The sequence below is a fragment of the Mycteria americana genome, chromosome Z, assembly GCF_035582795.1.
Source record: "Mycteria americana isolate JAX WOST 10 ecotype Jacksonville Zoo and Gardens chromosome Z, USCA_MyAme_1.0, whole genome shotgun sequence".
Taxonomy (NCBI): domain Eukaryota; kingdom Metazoa; phylum Chordata; class Aves; order Ciconiiformes; family Ciconiidae; genus Mycteria; species Mycteria americana.
Window position 1 is genome coordinate 75,752,569 of NC_134396.1, and position 19,084 is coordinate 75,771,652.

A 19,084-nucleotide genomic window follows, 5' to 3' on the forward strand; every position below is an offset into this window, starting at 1 on the left:
GTCAAAATTGAGTTTTCCTTCCTTCAAATTGCATTTAACAATGACTAAGCAACAGAGTTATAGTTGCCTTATAAAATAATCAATTGAAATTGAAGTGTGCCTTGCCATGCTGCAGCAATCAGCTTTTATTTCTGCCCAATCAAAATGACATGTGAACTGCCTAATCCTTCTTTTGTAAGGCACATAAGACTTTGTTGTCACTGTTGGTTTTGTGAATCGCCTCTATAAGCTGGTCTGATTTCCTAAAGATGACAGATCCTAGTGAATAGACAAGCTCTACTGCACTGCAGTCAATGAGACAGTGAGATTAAAGTGGAGGACTGAAGACACTAGCTTCTAATCACCTGTCCACATGCAACATTGACCATCAGTTCTGAGAAAATTACCTTAAAGCTGGTCAGAGGACCCAAATAATTCCTTGTAAAAATGGGAAATTAAAAAATTGCATTTTTCAATTTTTCACTTGCGCCATCAGTTGTGTTTGCTGATCAGAGTTTCTCTAAACCCATTTTGTTTCCGAAATAAGATGCAAAAATGTATTTTCATCCTTTCAAAATACCAGAATACTAACCCTACTCTTAAGCTTGAAGTTTTCTAGCTGCTTGGAATTACATATATAATTTTTTTCTATTTTATACCTAAGTCGCTATAGAGCCTAAATGAGGACGTAGCAAAATCTCTCTGCTGATATCATATAGCAAAATTTAAAAACCTTAAAATACATCACAAATATAACTGTTTTGGCTATTCTTCAAAATGCTGAAGCAGAGACTATAAACTTCTTGAAATTATATAGCACCTTATTTATGCTCATCTTCATAATCAGTGTTTTCAAAAGAATACCACTACACCTTACTTGATTTTTGAATAAATTATCACGTAATTTAGAACAATGTTGTCCAACAGGTAAAAATGGAGTCTACGTATCAAAAACTAAATGCTTATTCTTTCAAGCACCTAATAGCAGTTAATGACTTCTTCCTCAGTGAGATGTGGAAATATCCTTAGCTGTCTCTGCAGATGAACTGAACTATTCTGGTGAATAATAAATTAACCTGTTACAGAGAAAAGTAAAATTAACAGAAATGAAGTTGGCAAAAGTATTCTATTCACAACTCCTGCTCAGTTCGTAAGTTCCTATGCAGTTATATTTATCTACTAAATAGTGAGCTATCAAAATCTTTCAGAGGTAAACTTTTGGAAAAATCTTCAGAAAGCTTCATTTCTCTTTGTCTATAATACCTTAGTTGTTTTTTAAAAAAAGAACGATTTAAGAGAGGCATCTCTCTGTTTTTGAATATCCATGTTGCAGGTACACAAATTAAGAGTGTTTATAAAAAAATAAGAAAAGTTTTCTCATCCTGTATTGAAGGAAAATTCACAGTAAGAAAGTATTTGTATGAATTTTCTTATGATGCTCCAAAACTAGCAGCTCAGGAACATAACTCTGAAAGACGTAATCTCACACACTATTCATCATTTAGTACCAATTTCTGTAAGGCTCTTAAGCCTAAGTTTCCTTTTTTCTTGGTCAAGTAATCTTAAGAGGATACAGACATATCTGATTCCTGCATTCATTTATAGGACATCAAAAGTGACATTCTTTACATCTCTGTCCTAAGAGAGCTATGGGACAGGCAAGAGGTTTAGGTCTCCTAGGGGCCTGATCCTGTAAATTGTTATTCCTATGACTTGCTCATTTTCACACAAGTAGTCTCAGCATTGTCAGTGGGACTAGTTGTGTAAGTACTGTTTGCATGAAAGAAGGTTTTCATGTTCAGGTCCCAGAACTATCTTCTCACACGAGCTATGTAGGGCATATTAGTAAAAATATATATAATCAGCAAGCTTTTAAAACAAAAGGATGTATACTACAAGGGACATAGACACCCTGAATTAAGGGTCATTCTCTTAAGTTCTTCTTCAACGATTTTTTCCATTACTTCCAAAGGGACTTAAGTGTGAGCAGAGACTTCAGTATTAGACTCGATATGAACTATGTATTCATTAATATAGAAAGGATACTATAGCAGGTATTTTAATAAAACTGATAAAGGAAGAAAGTCTTGTGGTTTTTTTGGCTTCACGTTAGGTACCTAACATCATGTAACAAAAATAGTTCACAAAATAACAAATCCCCAAAGTGGCCATTTGCTTGAGCGTTTGAACTGGGAATCAGTATGTATGCAATAGAGAGGTTAGAACTGGTTCACAGGTGGTTATATTTCCATGCCCTGCCAAGCCTCTAGGGATTAGAGTTATTATACTCCATATAAACATCTTTACTCTTCAACCACAATACCCGGGAAAGTGCCAATAAAAGAAGTCTAGTTACATTTACATCTAATATAATTGGTTTATCATCCATCTTGTAGATCTTTTAAAGTAACGATATGAAACTAGGACATTTGCCATTAAGCTGATCGTCAGATAAGTGCTAGGAAAATGCATTTTGTGTCAAGACAATTCTTTTCTGATCACCAGTAAGATACTGGCAAAGTGAATTTCTCTGCTTAATTCTCTCAGATCTTTAGTCTGAAGTTGTGTATTACAGTATTTAATTTCAGGATACAGGTATTTGCTAACAATAATTGTTATATACAATAAAGAAAATAGAACTCTTCAGTAAAAGACAATGCTTAGGTTCCCACAATGATTCATTAAGTTTTGTTTTGCATTGTGCTGCTTTTTCTTTTTGAGAAAAAGAATTATTAGCTTGTCTTTACACTTGTTTTCTTTTTCAAGCTGACAGAAGGTCACACTAAGTTTTATGTGAAACACTAAGTATTACAGTTACATAATGCACCAATAGTCTTATAAGTCTCTCATTTACATTAAACTTTATCTTAGCCTGTAGGTAACTGTACTGCAACTAAACCAGCCAGTTTTGCAATGCTGATTAGCTCGACTCCCTTGTGTTAAAAAATGTAAAGAATACTCAAAGTACTATGTAAAGACCAAAGCATACTATTCCAAAAGAGGTTTGCAGCCCATGACTTGAATTCCCACATCAGTGCAAGGGGTCTTTCCATCTCAAATGTTAAGTATTCAAATGGAAGGTGCACAAAGTCAAACACTTGCAAGCATGCATTACCTAAACTCCAGAACTGACGAGCCTGTGATACAATGAAGTTTAAGAGCATTTCACTCAAACTGGATTGTTTCCTTAGTCTGATAAATCAGGGTGCAAGTACTACAAGGTCATAGCATTTGGTGAACTATTCAGATCAAGTAAGCTTCGAACACCTCACAGTATCAAGCACACAAATGATGTAAACTAACTTAATCAAAGTTTAAACACTGAAGACACTGATAGAGACAAGTCAGCAATAATTTACTAGACAGTGATTTAACTATGTTACTTGTCTAAAAAGTTACTTTTAAGCAACTGACAGTGCAATCATACACTCAAAAAGTCTGCAAGCAACCTCAACCCCAGTCCGCATACAATGACTGATACATTCTTCAAATGCAATAGGAAATGTACATAGGGCTCTCGTACCATGCCCACTATATTTTATTCCGATGCTGAATTTCACATGTACTTACATTATAAACATTTAGCTGTTTGGATGATCAGACTAGTCCTTGAGATATTTTCCTTTCATAGGAAAAAGAAAAAATCCCTTTACTTCTTCCAGCCTTAAATATTCACCACCTGGTTCAACATGCAGCCTCCTTGAATCACACACACAACCTTCAAAGTCAATCCAATAAGCAGCCAGAAGACGTCTGGGGTGTGTGTGTGTGTGTGTGCGTGTGCGTGTGTGTGTGCGCGCCTGTGCGTGTGTGCAGCGTGGAGGAGGAGAAAGTGGCTGAGCTGCTGGTCGGATTAAAAGTAACCGGACTCGTCCTGAAAGCGTCCAGGAAGGAAGTGACAGCAGGCGAATGGGAAAAGGCGAGCAGCTCACAGCCTTTGTAACATCGCGGAGGGGAAGGGGGAGGCGAGGAAGGGATTCGAACTACACGCCTGATGAGGTGTCCTTTTCTGCTTCGCTCCCTCTGCCTCCCTTTTCTTCTCCTTCTCCGCGTCTCTATTTCTCTCTCTCTCTCCCACAATCCCAAACGAATGACTCTCTCCTCCCGAGCTGGAGAAATAATCAGTTTCACTCTTGCAAAAAGGGGGCGGGATCAGATCCCGAAAGCGTTTTAATAAAACAAACATAGAGCAGCAGCAGCGGCAGCAGCTCCCTTCCTTGCCCCTCTAGTCTAAACTAGATTGATAAATTACTCCACTACACTACTTTAATTATGTATATGGTATGCAGAATAAATCACCGAACATCAGCACCTCAATCAAGCACTTTTTAAATGATAATTGCATCTTGGGTGAATCAATCTTTCCATTCCTGACATTTTGCTAATTTTAGTTTTACGGTGGGGGTAATGGCATCTGCCACACGCAAACCTAATGACAATCCCTTATTATACCGAGCGAAGACAACGCGGCGAGCCGGCGCGTACCTCCCCCCCTCCGCCGAGGTACCGTCGGTGCGGGAGGGCGGCAGGGTCGCTGCCAGGGCCGGCAGCAGCGCCCAGCCCGCCCCGGCGCCGGCGCGGCCAGCCCCAGCGCCGCACGCCGCGGCCGGGCAGCTCGGGCAGGGCCGCCCGGTTGCCCGCAGCGGCGGCCGGGAGCGGGGCGGCGTGCGGGGAGCTGCGGGGCGGCGGGGCTGTGAGGCGTCCCTGCCTGGGGCAAGCCTGCCGTGCCCGCGCCCCGCGGGCAGACGCCGTCGCGCTCTGCCCCGACGCCTCCCGGGGCGGTTTCGGGCGGTCGTTCGGGAGGGGAGGGCGCCGAGCGGGGCAGCGGACCCGCGGCCATCGCCCCTGTCACGGCAGCGCGGGGGCCGCTGACCCCCGCGCCGCCCCCGCCGAGCGGAGCGGGGCTGCGGCCCCGCGGCATTCGCCCCCCCCCCCCCCCGCCGATCTCCCGCCCCAGCCCCTTGCGCGGTCGCCGGGCTCCTTCTCCGCAGCCCTCCCTTTGCTAAGCAGCCCCGGCTCCCGCTTGGTGTCCCGCAGCGGGCGGCTTGCCCCCGGCGCGCCGCGCAGGAGCCGTGCGGATGGCGAAGTTTGGGGCAGCACCACCCTCCCCAGAGAGGAACGCTGGCCAGATCAAGCCCCGCTCGACTCCTCGCACGGGTCCCAGTCACGGCCGGCTGCCGGAGACGGTCTCTCGTCAGACTCACCCACAGAAAGGCAGACGACCAGCACGCTGTCTAAAAGGACAGGACGTTTTTTTTTTTTTTTTGGTAGGTTCATTTGCTTTTAAAACCGGACTGGAAGGACTGTACTGTATGGGGGCGTGAATCCAAATTAAGCACGTGCAATAATTTGTGAGCACAATTGGACTTTGCAGATACTTCTTCTAATTTCTCTGTAGACGGCCAACTTTTACGATCCTTCGAGAGCAGCAAGGGAGTTTATAGAGGCACAGCCCATTATTGTTATGATAGATTAAGGTACTGGGAATAGGAACACCACGCGTGATAAAACCAAACGACTGAATTCAAACAACAGTGATAAACACATATTTGGTTTGTTTTAGTACCAGTCCTTGGTCTCTCAGTCTTTTCCCCTATAAACATCTCATTGGGCCACTGACCTACTTCCAAAGTCCCGTATTTGACAGTGAGTAAATGCCTTTTCAATTCAACTGTACTTCTTGAAACATGGATGCTCAAAGCACGGTCAGAGCAAAACGAAGCCAAGGCAGCTGTAACAAGCACGCTGCAATTGCTCTCTACGCAGATCCCTAGAGAATACCCTTCAGTGACTTCGGGTCTCACCATGTCCTACTCTGTCTTGGTGAGATTTAGATAGAGTGGACAACTCTCAACAGACAGACAGTTACAGGCTATAAATGCACCCACAACAACAATAACAGTAATACTGATGTGCCTAGAGCCACCAGGCAGCCAGACACGAGCCAAGCATGTTGTATATGGTGGCAAGGGGCATATATGCTCAGCAGTGTCAGCAGCAGAGCCCAAGTAATGTCGGGGAAGAAATACTTTCTCAGCCTCAGGTTTGGCATGAAGTGCAGCAGGAAAGAAGTATGCAACAGTCACACGGGTTGTACCCTTGCTATGCCTCTTCCGCAGACAATTTTGGTCTCCCAGCACGGCACCCAACTATCTAGTAATATTCATATTTTCTTAGTGGCAAAAAATAGGAAACTGTGTTAAGACTTCACACTTTTGTGCTCTAATTGAAAATGACTGTCATCTGCTTTATTTTGTGCAGGGTATGTAAGTTTTTAGGTTTCTGGCTAGTTGGTAACACAGCCCTTCAACTGGCAAGACAGAACACGAGCACTGTCGTATCTTGAAAGCAATTATTAGAGTAGGCAAGTATTTCAGAAAATAAAAGTATACATCAGCTTGGCACATCTACTACACCTCCGTGTGGGCACTTGTGGCCTAATCTTTAAATAGTTGTGACCTTCACATACTGGAGTACCTTAAAGCCATGCCAAGTTTTTGTCACGGGTACAATTCATCAAATCCATGTAAAGGACACCTCGATTTTTAAAACAGGGTTCAGATGCTAGATGGACAACCAGATATGAGGGGAGGGATCAGGCTTTCTCACTCAGGGTTAGATAAGGCATGAATTTATGCAGTATCTTTTGAAGTGTTTAGGATTTTTTTCTCTCTTTTGCTGCATTTAATTTTAAAATCTGGAATAATTTCAAACAGTGGAAAACCTTTGTTCTGGTGTCTGTACTTGTACTGATGCTCCACAAATGCACCCTTTTCAAATCTCTGGCACGAGACTCAAATCTACTCTTTTTTGCTGTCCACAGGTCGTGTGTAGGTCTGCTGATAAAATTATTTTTTTCTTAATCTCCCACCTGAGGCATGCAATGTTTTAAACAATGAGACATCAGTCAAAACGTAGTAATTATAAAATCAGATCTCCAAAGTTTTATCAAAGAGTGAAGTGTGTATCCAAGTATCTCTTTCCCTTACAAGTGTGATTATCTCAAGGTAACATTTCCTTTGAAGATGATTATCAAAGTCCATTTTTGTTCTTTTGTGGATGCAGAACATATCTTTCCCTTAGGAGAAATGAGATTGCCAGCTTACACCTTTTAATGGCGCTTAAACTGAAAAGCAGTAAGGTTACTATGAAATGATCCACCCCCTTTGCGTCTTAACCCTGGGGTGGCATGGTTTCTATTTTCTGTTTAAAGTTCTGCTCAACCCCACTCCACTCCACGCCTCGCTCTCTTCCACCACCTCCCTATCTTGTAAGAGCAACCCAGTATAACACTTCTTCCCATGTCTGGCTGCTTTTAAACTTGGCCCACGCTGGGTGCAAGCGCTTGAAGTGAGCTTTACAAAATGATTTTAAAGTGAGCTGGGGCGGTTGCCACAGCAACCCACCCTGAGAGAAATCGAGGCTATAGATTAATCTACCCCACAAGATTATTCAACAGTACTGTATTTGTTCTTCATTCATTCAGAATATTCCCTCAATCCGTATGCTTTTATAATGAACAAAAGATGTAAACTCAGATAATTTCAAAGATAATAGGATATATATTCCAGGAGCACAATTTAAACGCTGAAATGTACGTGATTCTTCTCAAAATCATTTAATTGCAAAAAAATATTTGCAAGGTAGGCACAGCTGACATATGAACTTTAAAGAAAATGGCATGCCATTACTAAAATGGTGCTATACACACCAAGCAACTGTTACAGAAAGCCTTTGTCACAGGTGTACCTGTAACAACATAACACAGCAGAGCTTGCTCTCCAGGCTTTGCTTTTAACATTAAATCTGAAAACAATAAATAGTACTTTGTAATATTAAATGCAATAAATATTAAAACACTCACCACATACACCCTCTTTATTGTCAAAATCATCCGCCTCCAATGCTTTACTTAATCTTCCCCATAGTAGTTACTTCACAGTTTACAATTCTTGTTCGGCACCTTAGATGTTTAAAAGCACAAAAGTAGTGTATTATTAAAATGCAAACCTGCAGTACTTAAATATATTTAAAGAGATTTATGAAACAATTTCTATAAAAAGAATACGAGTCTTTACTGATGTGCACTTAGGCCTAAGAGGAATATCACTTGTAAGTAACTTGGTGTTTTCAGAAGCTGTAATAAACTCCATCTGAATCCTACCTTAGGGATGCTACACTATCAATAAAATTACAAAACTATTGATCTTGGACTGTACTCATCCTCCAGTTGGTACTTAGAAGATTATTTGTGCTTTTACGTGCAGTTTGGAAAATGCGGCTGTCTCATTGTTTAATAAATGCCAATTTAAAAGTCCGGGCCAAACGCTAAAATGTTGAAGTTTGGCATATTCATTTCTTCTTTCTTTTAGGGACAGCTGGATGCTGTGCCACCACCCAGGGACGTACCTCCTCGGCTCTGCCTCGAGGAAGGCAACACTGGGAGAACCTTTTTTAACCCAAACGCCCCTGTTTCTGTGCACCTGTGGCTGTGGCCTCGGGTCCCCCCCGAGACCCGGGCGAACAACTTGGTCTGGAGGGGCGACCGCTCCCGTCTCTGCCCCGACCCCTCGCACCCTGGACACACGTTGCCTCGGGCTTCTCTTCGTTTATTTACTTATTGATTTCTAGGGGCTGGGGTGTCCCGCTCGCTGGAGCTGGCCGGGCGGGCACGGCAGCCGCAGGTTCGCCACCGGCCGCCATCTCCTCAGGCAGCGCGGCCCAACGGTCGCCGCGCGCCCGCCCCGCCCCCGCGCGGGCACCGCCTGAGACCCCGGCGGCGGCGTCCGGCTGCGGGACCCGGCCCGACCCGGCCCGGCCCGGCCCGGCCCGGCCCGGCTCGGCTCGGCTCGGCTGCCTCGGCCTCGGCCCCGGCCCCGGCCCGGCCCTCCGGGGAGGTAAGCTGCCACGTGTGTGCGGGGGCGGCCGGCGGGGCGGTGCCGGCCGGTGCGCGGCCCCCGGAGGCGCTCCAGCGGTGCCGAGGTGCTGCTGCTGCTGCTGCTGCTGCAGCCGCCGCCGCTGCCGCTGCCGCTGCTGCCGCTGCCGCCGCCGCCGCCTCCTCCTCCTCCTCCTCCTCCTCCTCCTCTTCATTCTCCCCGTTTCCGCGGGAAGGCGCTGAGGCCGGCGGGGGGTTGGTGCAAGTTCGGCCGGGCGCCGGTTAGCGCGAGAGCGGGTGGTCCTGGGGAGGGAGGGAAGCGCAGCGGTCCCGCTGCGGTTGGAGAGCGGCAGCGAAAGCCCCGTGAGGCGGCGGCTATTTAAAACAAGACGGGAGTAGCGAAGGGGTAGGAAGTCCCGGCCGAAGGCTGGCTCTGGAAAAGGCTGGAAGCGAGCGGCAGCCCGATTTCCCCGCAGTGCTGTCCCCATCGGGCCCCTCCGCAGTCGTTCACGGCCTTTGCAGCACGTTGCCCACCTCTCCAATAATGAATAAATGAGTGTTGGGGAGACTGAAGTACAGTCTGCAAAGTCCTGCGGTGCCGGCAGGGCCTCGGGGTGCAAACCATGGTGCCGGGGGCCAGGCTGGGTGAGGTGGTGGGGAGCCAGGGGTGCAGAGGTCTGCAGGGAGGGGTGCGGTACGCAGACATGGAGCACCCAGCAGGGCCGAGGCTGGTCAAGCTGAAGGAGCAGATGGCTGATGCTGGGAAGGGGCCTGGCGGGAGGCTGCGCCATGTCTAGCAGGCCACGCGTGAGCGTGCGTTGCGGCCGTGGCGGGAGAGGGTGTAGCAGTGTCTGGAAAGATGGCGTAAATTGTGTTTCAGGTCTCTATGGGGAGCTTGGAGGTAGGCTAGTCTGGGGCATTATCTGTTACTTTCCAGGCTTTAGGAAAGTTGTTTTTTCAACGCCCGCTTTTTTAAAAAAGTGAGTTTTTTTCATGCCCCCTTGCTGATATTTTCAAGGGCCTTTGCAGGGAAGAGACTGATTGTAGAGGGAAAAAGGCTGCCAAATGCACTAAGTCAACAATGAAAAGGGGGTTTGTTTGTTTTGCTAAATTGATCCAGTTCTAGTAATCTGAAGTGTTTCGTTGTTACAAAAGGCAGTTTCTGAAACCGTAGTTTGCAAGTTGATATTGTCCTTTAAATATCTCATAAACAGTTGTCCAAAGATTATTTTTATCTAAGAATTTTTTTACTGTAATGTGTTTTGTTTCTTTTTTAACAGTGTTTTAAAGCTAGAGATACGAGGTAACTTCTTCGTAGACAAATATGTTTTCATTCAAAGATTAGCTATTACTAAAATTGTCCTAAAAGTGTAAAAATAGTATTTATTACTTGGTGAATGACAACACAAATATTAGAATCAGATCTGGAGCTAGTGATACCCACTCTTTTTGTTTGCCACATATGCTTTTTAGAAAGAAACTAATACTTAAGGTCTGTCATTTGTTTGAAAATGAGCCTGAATTTGCATCTGAAGGAGTTAACAGCTATAGAAACGTTGAATTGTGTGCTTGGCGTGGAACGGGGATGCTGTGGAGCTCATGCACCGCATCCGAAGTCCCCTGAAGTCTATTGAAATCCAATGCACTCTGATAGGTTTCAAACGAGACCCTAAAATGGAAGCTCGGCCCTATGTCAGTGGCCACCCAGATCCTATTCCTGCCTCAGAATTAATCTTTGAATATGCTGTAACTCCAATTCTTGTACCAGCCACTGTCTCTCTGTAAGATATTCAAATGTCCTCGTCATCCTATGACAATGTTCCAGCAAATGCATATAGTTTATATATACACGTTTATATTTTAGGGGGACAATACTTGTAGTCAGTGATCTTACTTAAGCGTAACTGAAGGAAGAATTTAACCTACTAACCTCTCCCCCATTGAGATTTAGGGACTCCAAAAATGTGAGTCTAGACTTGCATGGAAGAAATGTATCGAGGGTTTTGAAGTTCATCAGTGCTAGTCAGATATCAGCAAGCAAACCTTTAGTCTCAGACAAACTCAAAAGCTCAGGAACTAGTTTCAGTTCCCCCCCACCCCAGTCTCTTCTGACATAAAGTTAATTAGGTGAAATTTCAAGCTAAATGGGCTTTTTTCCTATGCAAAAATACAAAAATAGATCAAATATGAGCTTAGAGTGGAAATTTGGAATCAATTCCCCATCTTAATAGGGTTTAAGTACAGAAATGTATTTGAAGAATAATTTTGGAAACGTTATCATTTTCATGAACTGCTGTTCATCAGTCTGATTATTCTGCATCTTCAGATGCCTCAGAAACATTAGATTTTTTTAAAAAAAGCAAGGCATTTGGTGGAAGTGTAATTTATTTTATGGTTTAATGCAACTGTGATTAAAGTCTACCTAGATTATTAAACAGCCGTCGCCCGAGAAATACAATACCTTTACTAATCAGCTCGGTCGCTAATACAGAAGAGCACGCTGGAGGGAGACGTGCTGTGCTTTGGTGACTTTGTTCTGAAGGGCCAATGTCCAGACAGAGACTAAATCAGAGCAGCTGTAGGGCCGCTTGAATTTGTGGAAGGGATCAGGTAGGTTCCTGCCCACTGCAAAGTACAGCGCTGGGGGTCCCTATCTTAAAAATCTTTATCTATCTTCTGGTATCTCACCCAGCCTCTAGACTTGGTGCAGAGGAAGATAACTTTATATTTCATTGTTAATTTATGCAGCTTTAGAAGGTTTAAGCCTCTTCACCGTTAACTGGTCATTTCAAAAGGAAGTTTCTGCTAGGACCATTCCCTCTACTTCACTCCAAGAAGAAAGGCTCCCAGAAATTAAGTTTTGGAACTAGCATTTTAAGTAAGGACCACCTTTCTCATTCCTGCCACTACATTTGTTTGGCCATGTGATTGCCCCCAACTGAATAAAGAGAATCTCCCTGTGATCCCCTTTCATTTTGGGAAAGGTTGGGGGAGAGGGGGAAGGCTTTTTTTAGGCTGTGCATTCCTTCTCTTTTCCTGAAATGGAATTGCCTGACTAAAGTATTGTGATATTTTCAGATATTTTGCCAAAAAACGCAGAACGCAAAACAAAAAATATGATTGCACCCCTTTGGTAGTTGTGTGACACTCAAGCATTTGTCTATCTTGCACTGCGTGATGATGGGATACAGAAGCAGACAGCCATATAGATGGCCAGAAAAGGCTTAATTAAGTATTCTGCAGCTGCTACAAATTAGATCAGCATCTGCATCTGTGTAGACAATGAAATACATGGTAATTTTGAGGGCCAGGCAAAGTAGAGATTTGTTTTGGATAGACCCCTAGCCACAATTCAAACAAAATTCAAATCAAACCTGTTCTAAGGATAGAAGAACATTGGTCAACTTCATCTCCTGTTGCTGAAGGCCACTATGGTTCCCTGTCCTGGCTACAGATGCAGATTCCGACGTACCACATGAAAGGCTGCTGTTACGGTATTCCCAACTAGAATAGGAAATGCCTTTTTTTTTTTTTTTTTGGAGAAACCCAGTTCTCAGGAGTTTTCCAGACTAGACTTTGAGATATATTTTAGATAAGCACCCAGCTTCTTGGCTGTTTCAATTTGCCTCTATTTCAGATTGCATACCACTTTCTGGAACCAAAGTTGGAGTAAATGATATGCAAATTTTAAAGGTCAGTCATCCTGCCTGTTGTAACAGAGTATGCTGTATGATATTTGCGACATAAATTGAGTATTGAATACAATAGCAATAGATTAGTGCATGGAATGAGGGGATAAAGGTGCTGTTGACAAACTGTTTTATACAGATATGCTTGATATCATGCTGATATCAAGAAGTAATAGCTTATTCTCTGGACATTTTGAGCAAATGCACTGTTTTTGAGTGTTTGTAAACTCTTTGGTGCTAAATTCATGTTTTTGTTTTGCATTTGTACAGCTCCAAACACAAGCTTTGATCCATAAATGTGTTTTCTAAGTGCTGCTGTAATACTACTATTTCTATTATCAAAACAATAATTAATATAAAACTTTTATTAGATGGTTTAGAGAGGCCTTTTGAAGGTTGACAGCTCTTGTTGATAAGTGAAGAAGAACTTGTAACCTCTGTGGCTGTAAAATGTAATTGCACAATAGTTGGGTCAGCTTTTAGATGTGCTTGTGCCACTTATGTTCGTCTATATTAAAACTTCCATGAGCCTCCAGCTGTGATGTCATTGGTTATAACTCTTCCCATGGAAGCACTTTAAAAAGTTGATATTACCAAGGTTAAAAGGAAACTAAGCCTCAGAGGTCATGTTTGGATATGTACTTTGGTTTAGATGTATTTCATCTGAAGTTATTGTTGCTGTCGTATGATCTAGTTTGAGCATCTTTGCACAGCTCCTGTATGGTATGGACAGATTTAAGTCCCCATTTCTGGTCTGTTATGTTCTGCAAGGCTGCACCAATCAGACCAGCAAGATCTGATTTCAGCTATGACTTTACAGATAGCTACACTGACAGGGTTAAAGGAGAGGAAACCTGGTCACTAAATGGAAGAAGTTTCTGAAATTGAGGGTTGTTATTTTTGTCAGGCAAATAAGGACCATACAGAGACAACTTCAGTTCTATTTTTATTAACCAGTTAATCTCCAAGCAAATAAGTATTGAAACCTCTTGAACTGACCCATCGACTATGTTGTTACCCTCTCCATTTTTAAACTCTCAGTAACGGTTAAATACATATATTATGGCGGCACTAGCCTTTGTCTTTACCTTTTAGATCTACAGCAGTCTGAGGGTCTGTGCTATAAAGCTCCTTTCTGGTAATATCTCTGGACATGACTTAGTAGTCCTCTTGGCTGTGACTCAGATACAGGAGCAAGGGCTGGGGAACAGGTATATATTTGGAAGGGAGTTACGAGATTTTCTAGCTCTTAAGTGAGCTCTTTTGGGGTCTAGATATTCAGGTAGGGTGAAGAGTGGGCAAAAGGTATGTGGGCAGAAATAATTTAAGAAGGACTGTCACTAATGGGGGTAGACAGGTTAAGAATTTCTGGATTAACGTGAGATTCAGTGAGGAGTTCCTGCATCCTTTTGCAGGTTAAACCCAGCAGTTTTGAAACTATTTAGGGAATAGTTTCTCCCAGGAGCCAAGGAACAAGTGCTTCTTTGCCCTAAGTGGGAGCCAGTTCCCTCATATTTCTGATGAACAATTCCACCCAAAATCTCATTTCAGCGAGGTTGTATGTGCCTAGGATCTAAAGTGCTATCAAAAGCATAGTGGTTGAGGACTGAATGGTTAATGAAGTCAGTCAGTGCAAGGACACGTAATTAAATGGATAGCCATATCTTTTCAAGGGTAGGAACTGTCTCCTGATATACAAGTAGATTATTTCACAATCTCTTCTATTTTTCTCAACATTAGTAGACTCTTCATTAATTTTTATAATTATTGCACACGATATTAATTTGTTATAACCAAGCATTCTTCTACAATAATTTCAAACTCAGGAGATGGATTGATACTGGGGAAAGGGCTATTTGCATATAGTTATATTAGATAGAGAATAGCCTGCTGCCACTTAAGAAAGCAAAGACGAAATAATGAATGCTGCAGATATCTATAGCAAAAACTGTAGGAACCATCAGTTTTGTGTACTTCTGTATCATTATTGGTATAGCGATAAAAGAAAGTAGAGAGAGATGAAAATTACTGGGGGAGAGCTTTTTTTTAATTAAAAAAAACCAAACCAAAACCCAAGCAACCCAGATACAGAGAGGTTTGTTTTGCCCAATTAATCCTTAGCAGCTGGGTATCATACTATTCAGCTTTTAATTTTTTGCCCTGACAGATGTTGTCATCTTTCACGGTACAGTGCATCGGCTATGTTAACATTAGATTGAACTTAGTATGCTGTGAGCACAACTTTTAAGTATATATGTAGAACTAGCATTACTATATATATTTAAGAATGAAGCAGTAATTGCTGTTTCATTCATTCTGTGCAGTTATTTTACATGCTTCCAGCAAACTAGTATACCTTAGCTTAAATCTATATGTTTATCCTTTGTAAGCTGTATTTATTGAACTTGATTTAGAATCCAGTGCCTTTTGAGTTACGCGTATAATGCGCTGTTGCTTTTGTCTTTATGGAAAATTTCTGAAGTGGTGCTTTCAGAACTTGCCTCATAATGCTAGTTGCTTTCAAAGGAACAAACCCCAATTTAACTATGCAATAAATTGTTAGTGCTTTCATTGGAGAAGATGACTCGGGTAACTGTTTATGTATGTGTACATTGTGCCAAGGGATATGCTGCAAGGCCAGTCCTCATTACCTTGTTTATGGTGAACTGTACAGTGCAACAGCATTTTTGAAATGGGATAGCAGGGAGGAGCTGCGAGCAGGCGTTGGGAGTGGTATGGGAATGCCGGGGGTGTCTTCACATGGGAATGGGCCGCAGTGGGGTGCAGGGGTGGGGAGCGGCTGCAGAGCAGTCCGTCTGCAACACCGTCTTCACCACCCCTGTGCAGCCCCTGCAACAGCTCAGGGGTGGTGAAGACCCCAGGCGAGGCAGCGGCTCCGTACGTTGCCAGTGGACTGGCAAGGAGGAGAATTCTCCCCTGCTTCCTAATGTGTACGTGTTTCTTTGATTTTCAGGGGGATGGTCTCAGACCAATAACCAATGAGTTTTTGAACAAAAAAATGAATTAATAAAAGTCCACGAAGAAAGTTATATATATTTTGCAGAAGAAGATTTTGCTTACTGTACCAAGGGAAAAATAATTATAAATTTAAAGTGTATATAGACATACTTATATATATGTACATGCACACACAGACTTTATATACACAGGTGTGTATATATATATACACACACCCCTTAAATTTATAATAGAAATATAAAATAGAAAATTTAAATGCTCATATAGGAAGCAGTAATTAAGCCAATTCATCCTACTTTTCCTCCCTAATTTTTATCAGGCAGTTCATCGTCTTATCTAACTTTTAAATGCAACTTCATTGCCTTCGGTGGAAAGTGCCCAATTTTCACTAGTGTAAGTGAAAGAAGAAGGCATGATATGCTTTGAAAATACCATGTAACACTGTATGAAAAGCCCTGAATTAACTTTTGAAGAACACAACATAGAGTCATTAAATTGCAATTTTTGCCAGAGCTTTGTGGTTAAATCCCATTTTATATTTACACGCACTATGGAATAACTAATATAGATGTCTTCCTGACACTAAAGCTTGGATATATTGGAAAAGACAAACATGTGGTTGAAAGCTGAGCTAGACTGTAGCTTTTCAAAATAAAAGAGATAAAAAGATACTTGTAGAATAAACTGCCCTAGTTTACAAAACAGGCAACAGACCTCTTAGTTGATGGGGAATAGCTGGTACGGAAATAAATGAGTGTACCAGGCATTTTAGGGCTGATTCTGTTTGTAACTGAAATCGTAGTAAAGCTTCAGTGAATTAAATAAGGTTTTCCTATTTCTTGATCTCTCAGTATTTCATTAATAATAGGAATATTTTAGATTTTCACGTAATGTGCTTAAGTCTGATGATGAGAAAAATACGAAACAGAAAGACCAACAAAAGGCACTCATTTAAGTTTAGTGGTATAAATTATCTAGTGTGTAATCTCCACCTTTTGCAACATTAAACAGTCTTTTTCTAGAAAAGTAAAACATTCTGTACTGAAGTTTTATTTTACAAAATACTCTTTTCCCCAAATGCAGTGAAATACAGATTAACTTAATTGGAATTTCGTGAAATTATCCAGGAGTTTGTCACATTAATTACTGTTTCTGAGCCTTTAAAATCAATACAGTAAAATGCTGACGAACTTACAGTATACAGAATTAAAGGCTCTAAACCAAAGGCTATATGTTTTTCTTGGTTAGTGTAGCATGTACAACGTCTAGTTAACTCTAGGGACTGCCGTTACTATTTACTGTCTTCGGATTTAACAGTGCTTGGTTTTAATGGCTGTTTAGGGGATTTGGTTTCCATACATTACAAATGTTATGCATGAAACAGCGATGTTTTACAGGCATTGCTTAGTTTAAAGGCAGCTCTAGTTTTGGGGTTTTTGTTTAGTTTTATGTTTCATACTTCATCCGAGAAAATATCTTTCATATTTAGAGGTTTACTTTATACTTTTTCTAGTAATGTTTTGTTCTACTGGTCTTTTATTCTCACGTACAGTAGGATATTCTTGCAGCAAACAAAATTGTGATTATTTTCATGTAGCACATTCCAGAAACAAAAATAACCTCTGCTGCGCTTTTCTTGTCTCCCAAAATGAAGAAAACGGACAAGGATTAAGGCTTGATCTACCTCTGCCGAGGCTGGAGTTCCCTGTCAACTGTACTGGTCCCACACCAAGCAGCCTAGCTGAAAAAATATCACAGATCAGGGATGTTTAAAGGGGCCTCAGGTATTATTATTCAGCCTAATCTTAGGCTATCCACTGCTGATAAATCATTTATTTTGACACACGGGGAATATCCAGTACAGAAACAGTCTAACTGTATATTGACGTATGATTCCTTTCTTTCTCCCATTAGCGTCTTCTATGGTGTGCATGTGAGTTGTGAATATGGAATCTGTTTACTCAAAAAGATTCATATGGTCAAGTTTTCTGTCTGTTTACTTGCTTAAATAAATGTTTTCAATTTAACACAACAATTTGTAATGAATACTGTGAAATAAAGTTAAAAGAATGAGTTCTTGAAATAGAAATCATAATAAAAATGCTTTTCTCCCCTCCAAAATATTTATTTTAACATGTGGTCACATTTTCCTACATTTTCACATTAATTGAAATCTTATTGTTCTAGAAAAATAAATCTTTTTTTTCCCTTCGTCTCGTTTCCCAGCTCTTACGCAAATTAAAGAATACACACACGGGCATAATTTGTGGTTTTAAAATAAGGAAAATTGTGTAAATTCATGATATCCTTAAAAAGCATCATGCCAAGAAGTGCTCTCATGTAGCCTCTGTTTTGTAATTTACCTTTTCACTGTAGCGAAAGGCAACAGTTTTGTGTGATAATCCTTTGATTACTGAGTTTTGTAAAATGCTGGAAAGCTGTTAATTTCACTCCCCTATTTATTACGAAGTAACCTTATGTTGATGTTCAGAAGGAGTTTCTAAGGCTCTGGAATGTCCGCTGAAGCTCTGAATACCAGGAACAGTCTACAGACAACACAGCCTTTCTATTTATTTGGAAATTACCAGGATAACTCATTTATTTTAAAGGAGGCAGATGGGGGGGGGCACAGAGTACACCCCCAGTGCTGTCTGGCTTCTGGTGTTACTGTATGTAATCCTCTGTGTTCTTTCCATTCAGATTCGTAGAAACAGTTTGAAAGAAACTGCCTATAAATACCCAGCCACTTTCAAGAAACTTTTCTTGGCAACAGAAGCTAAAATCAAGCACCGTATCAAATAAAATGCGAAGCATGCTACAAAGCTTATCTGCTTTCTCTTGAAGAAAGCTTTGCGGGCGTAGCCACGAGCCTGGAGCTGAATCACCCCGTGCTGCGGCAAGCAGAACAACTCCAAAGACTTAAGAATCATTTTTTAACCGTTTTCTCTATTAAAACTCACCAGCGCCCTTCTTCTGCTTCTCCAGGAAGTTGTACCCGTCAGCACCTGCTGAGGGCTTCGTTGATCAAACTGGCAGGTAAAAAAATTCCTGTAGAATAAAGCCAGACCAGCTGGCTTTGAAGAGAAACCCCCCAGTTTGGGTTGTGTTTGCCTCACTCACCCTCTCCTCCTCAGCCCCGGGCTTTTTCTCCTTTGGTTGTTGACCTGTAGGCTGCGTGATGCGGGCGCGCAAGTGTCTGGCAGGCCAAGGGGCACCTGCCTCTGTCACTCCCGAGTAAATTTAGCTGTAAAAGGTATCACTGACAAACAGACCTTTGTCAGCGCTGGCAAACGAACACAGCATCGCCGTCCCCCTTCAAAGTACGCTGCGCGTTCGAATGGAAAATATCAGATCGGTCGTCTGATCCAGGAATCGCTTCTTCGAGAAGAAGGAAGGCCAAATTGCTTGCACGTGGCAAAAAACTTTCCTCCTTTACATAGATGTTAAAATTGCAGTATTCCAAGAATAATCTCTGAACAAGACGGGGTTTTGTTCTATTAATTGTGGCTGGAAGGAAACTTTTTTTAATGGAAATACAGCACACACATATTTCAGTTCAGGT

At 42.1% G+C, this 19,084-nt stretch overlaps 1 protein-coding gene across 12 annotated transcripts in view; it reads right to left on the bottom strand.

Moving 5' to 3' along the window:
- Positions 1-18,520, bottom strand: part of MEF2C (myocyte enhancer factor 2C) — a 141,549-nt gene extending 123,029 nt beyond the window's left edge. For 11 of the 12 annotated variants that reach the window (XM_075526945.1, XM_075526955.1, XM_075526951.1 and 8 more), the window contains exons 1-2: positions 18,483-18,520; positions 7,844-7,942 (exon numbers count right to left, since the gene is read on the bottom strand). The gene's annotated coding sequence lies outside the window, so the exon portion shown is untranslated. Of the gene's footprint in view, positions 1-3,549; positions 4,004-7,843; positions 7,943-18,482 lie in introns of those variants that run through there. The other variant, XM_075526944.1, reaches the window with a different exon arrangement.
- Between the last annotated feature and the right edge of the window lie 564 nt (positions 18,521-19,084).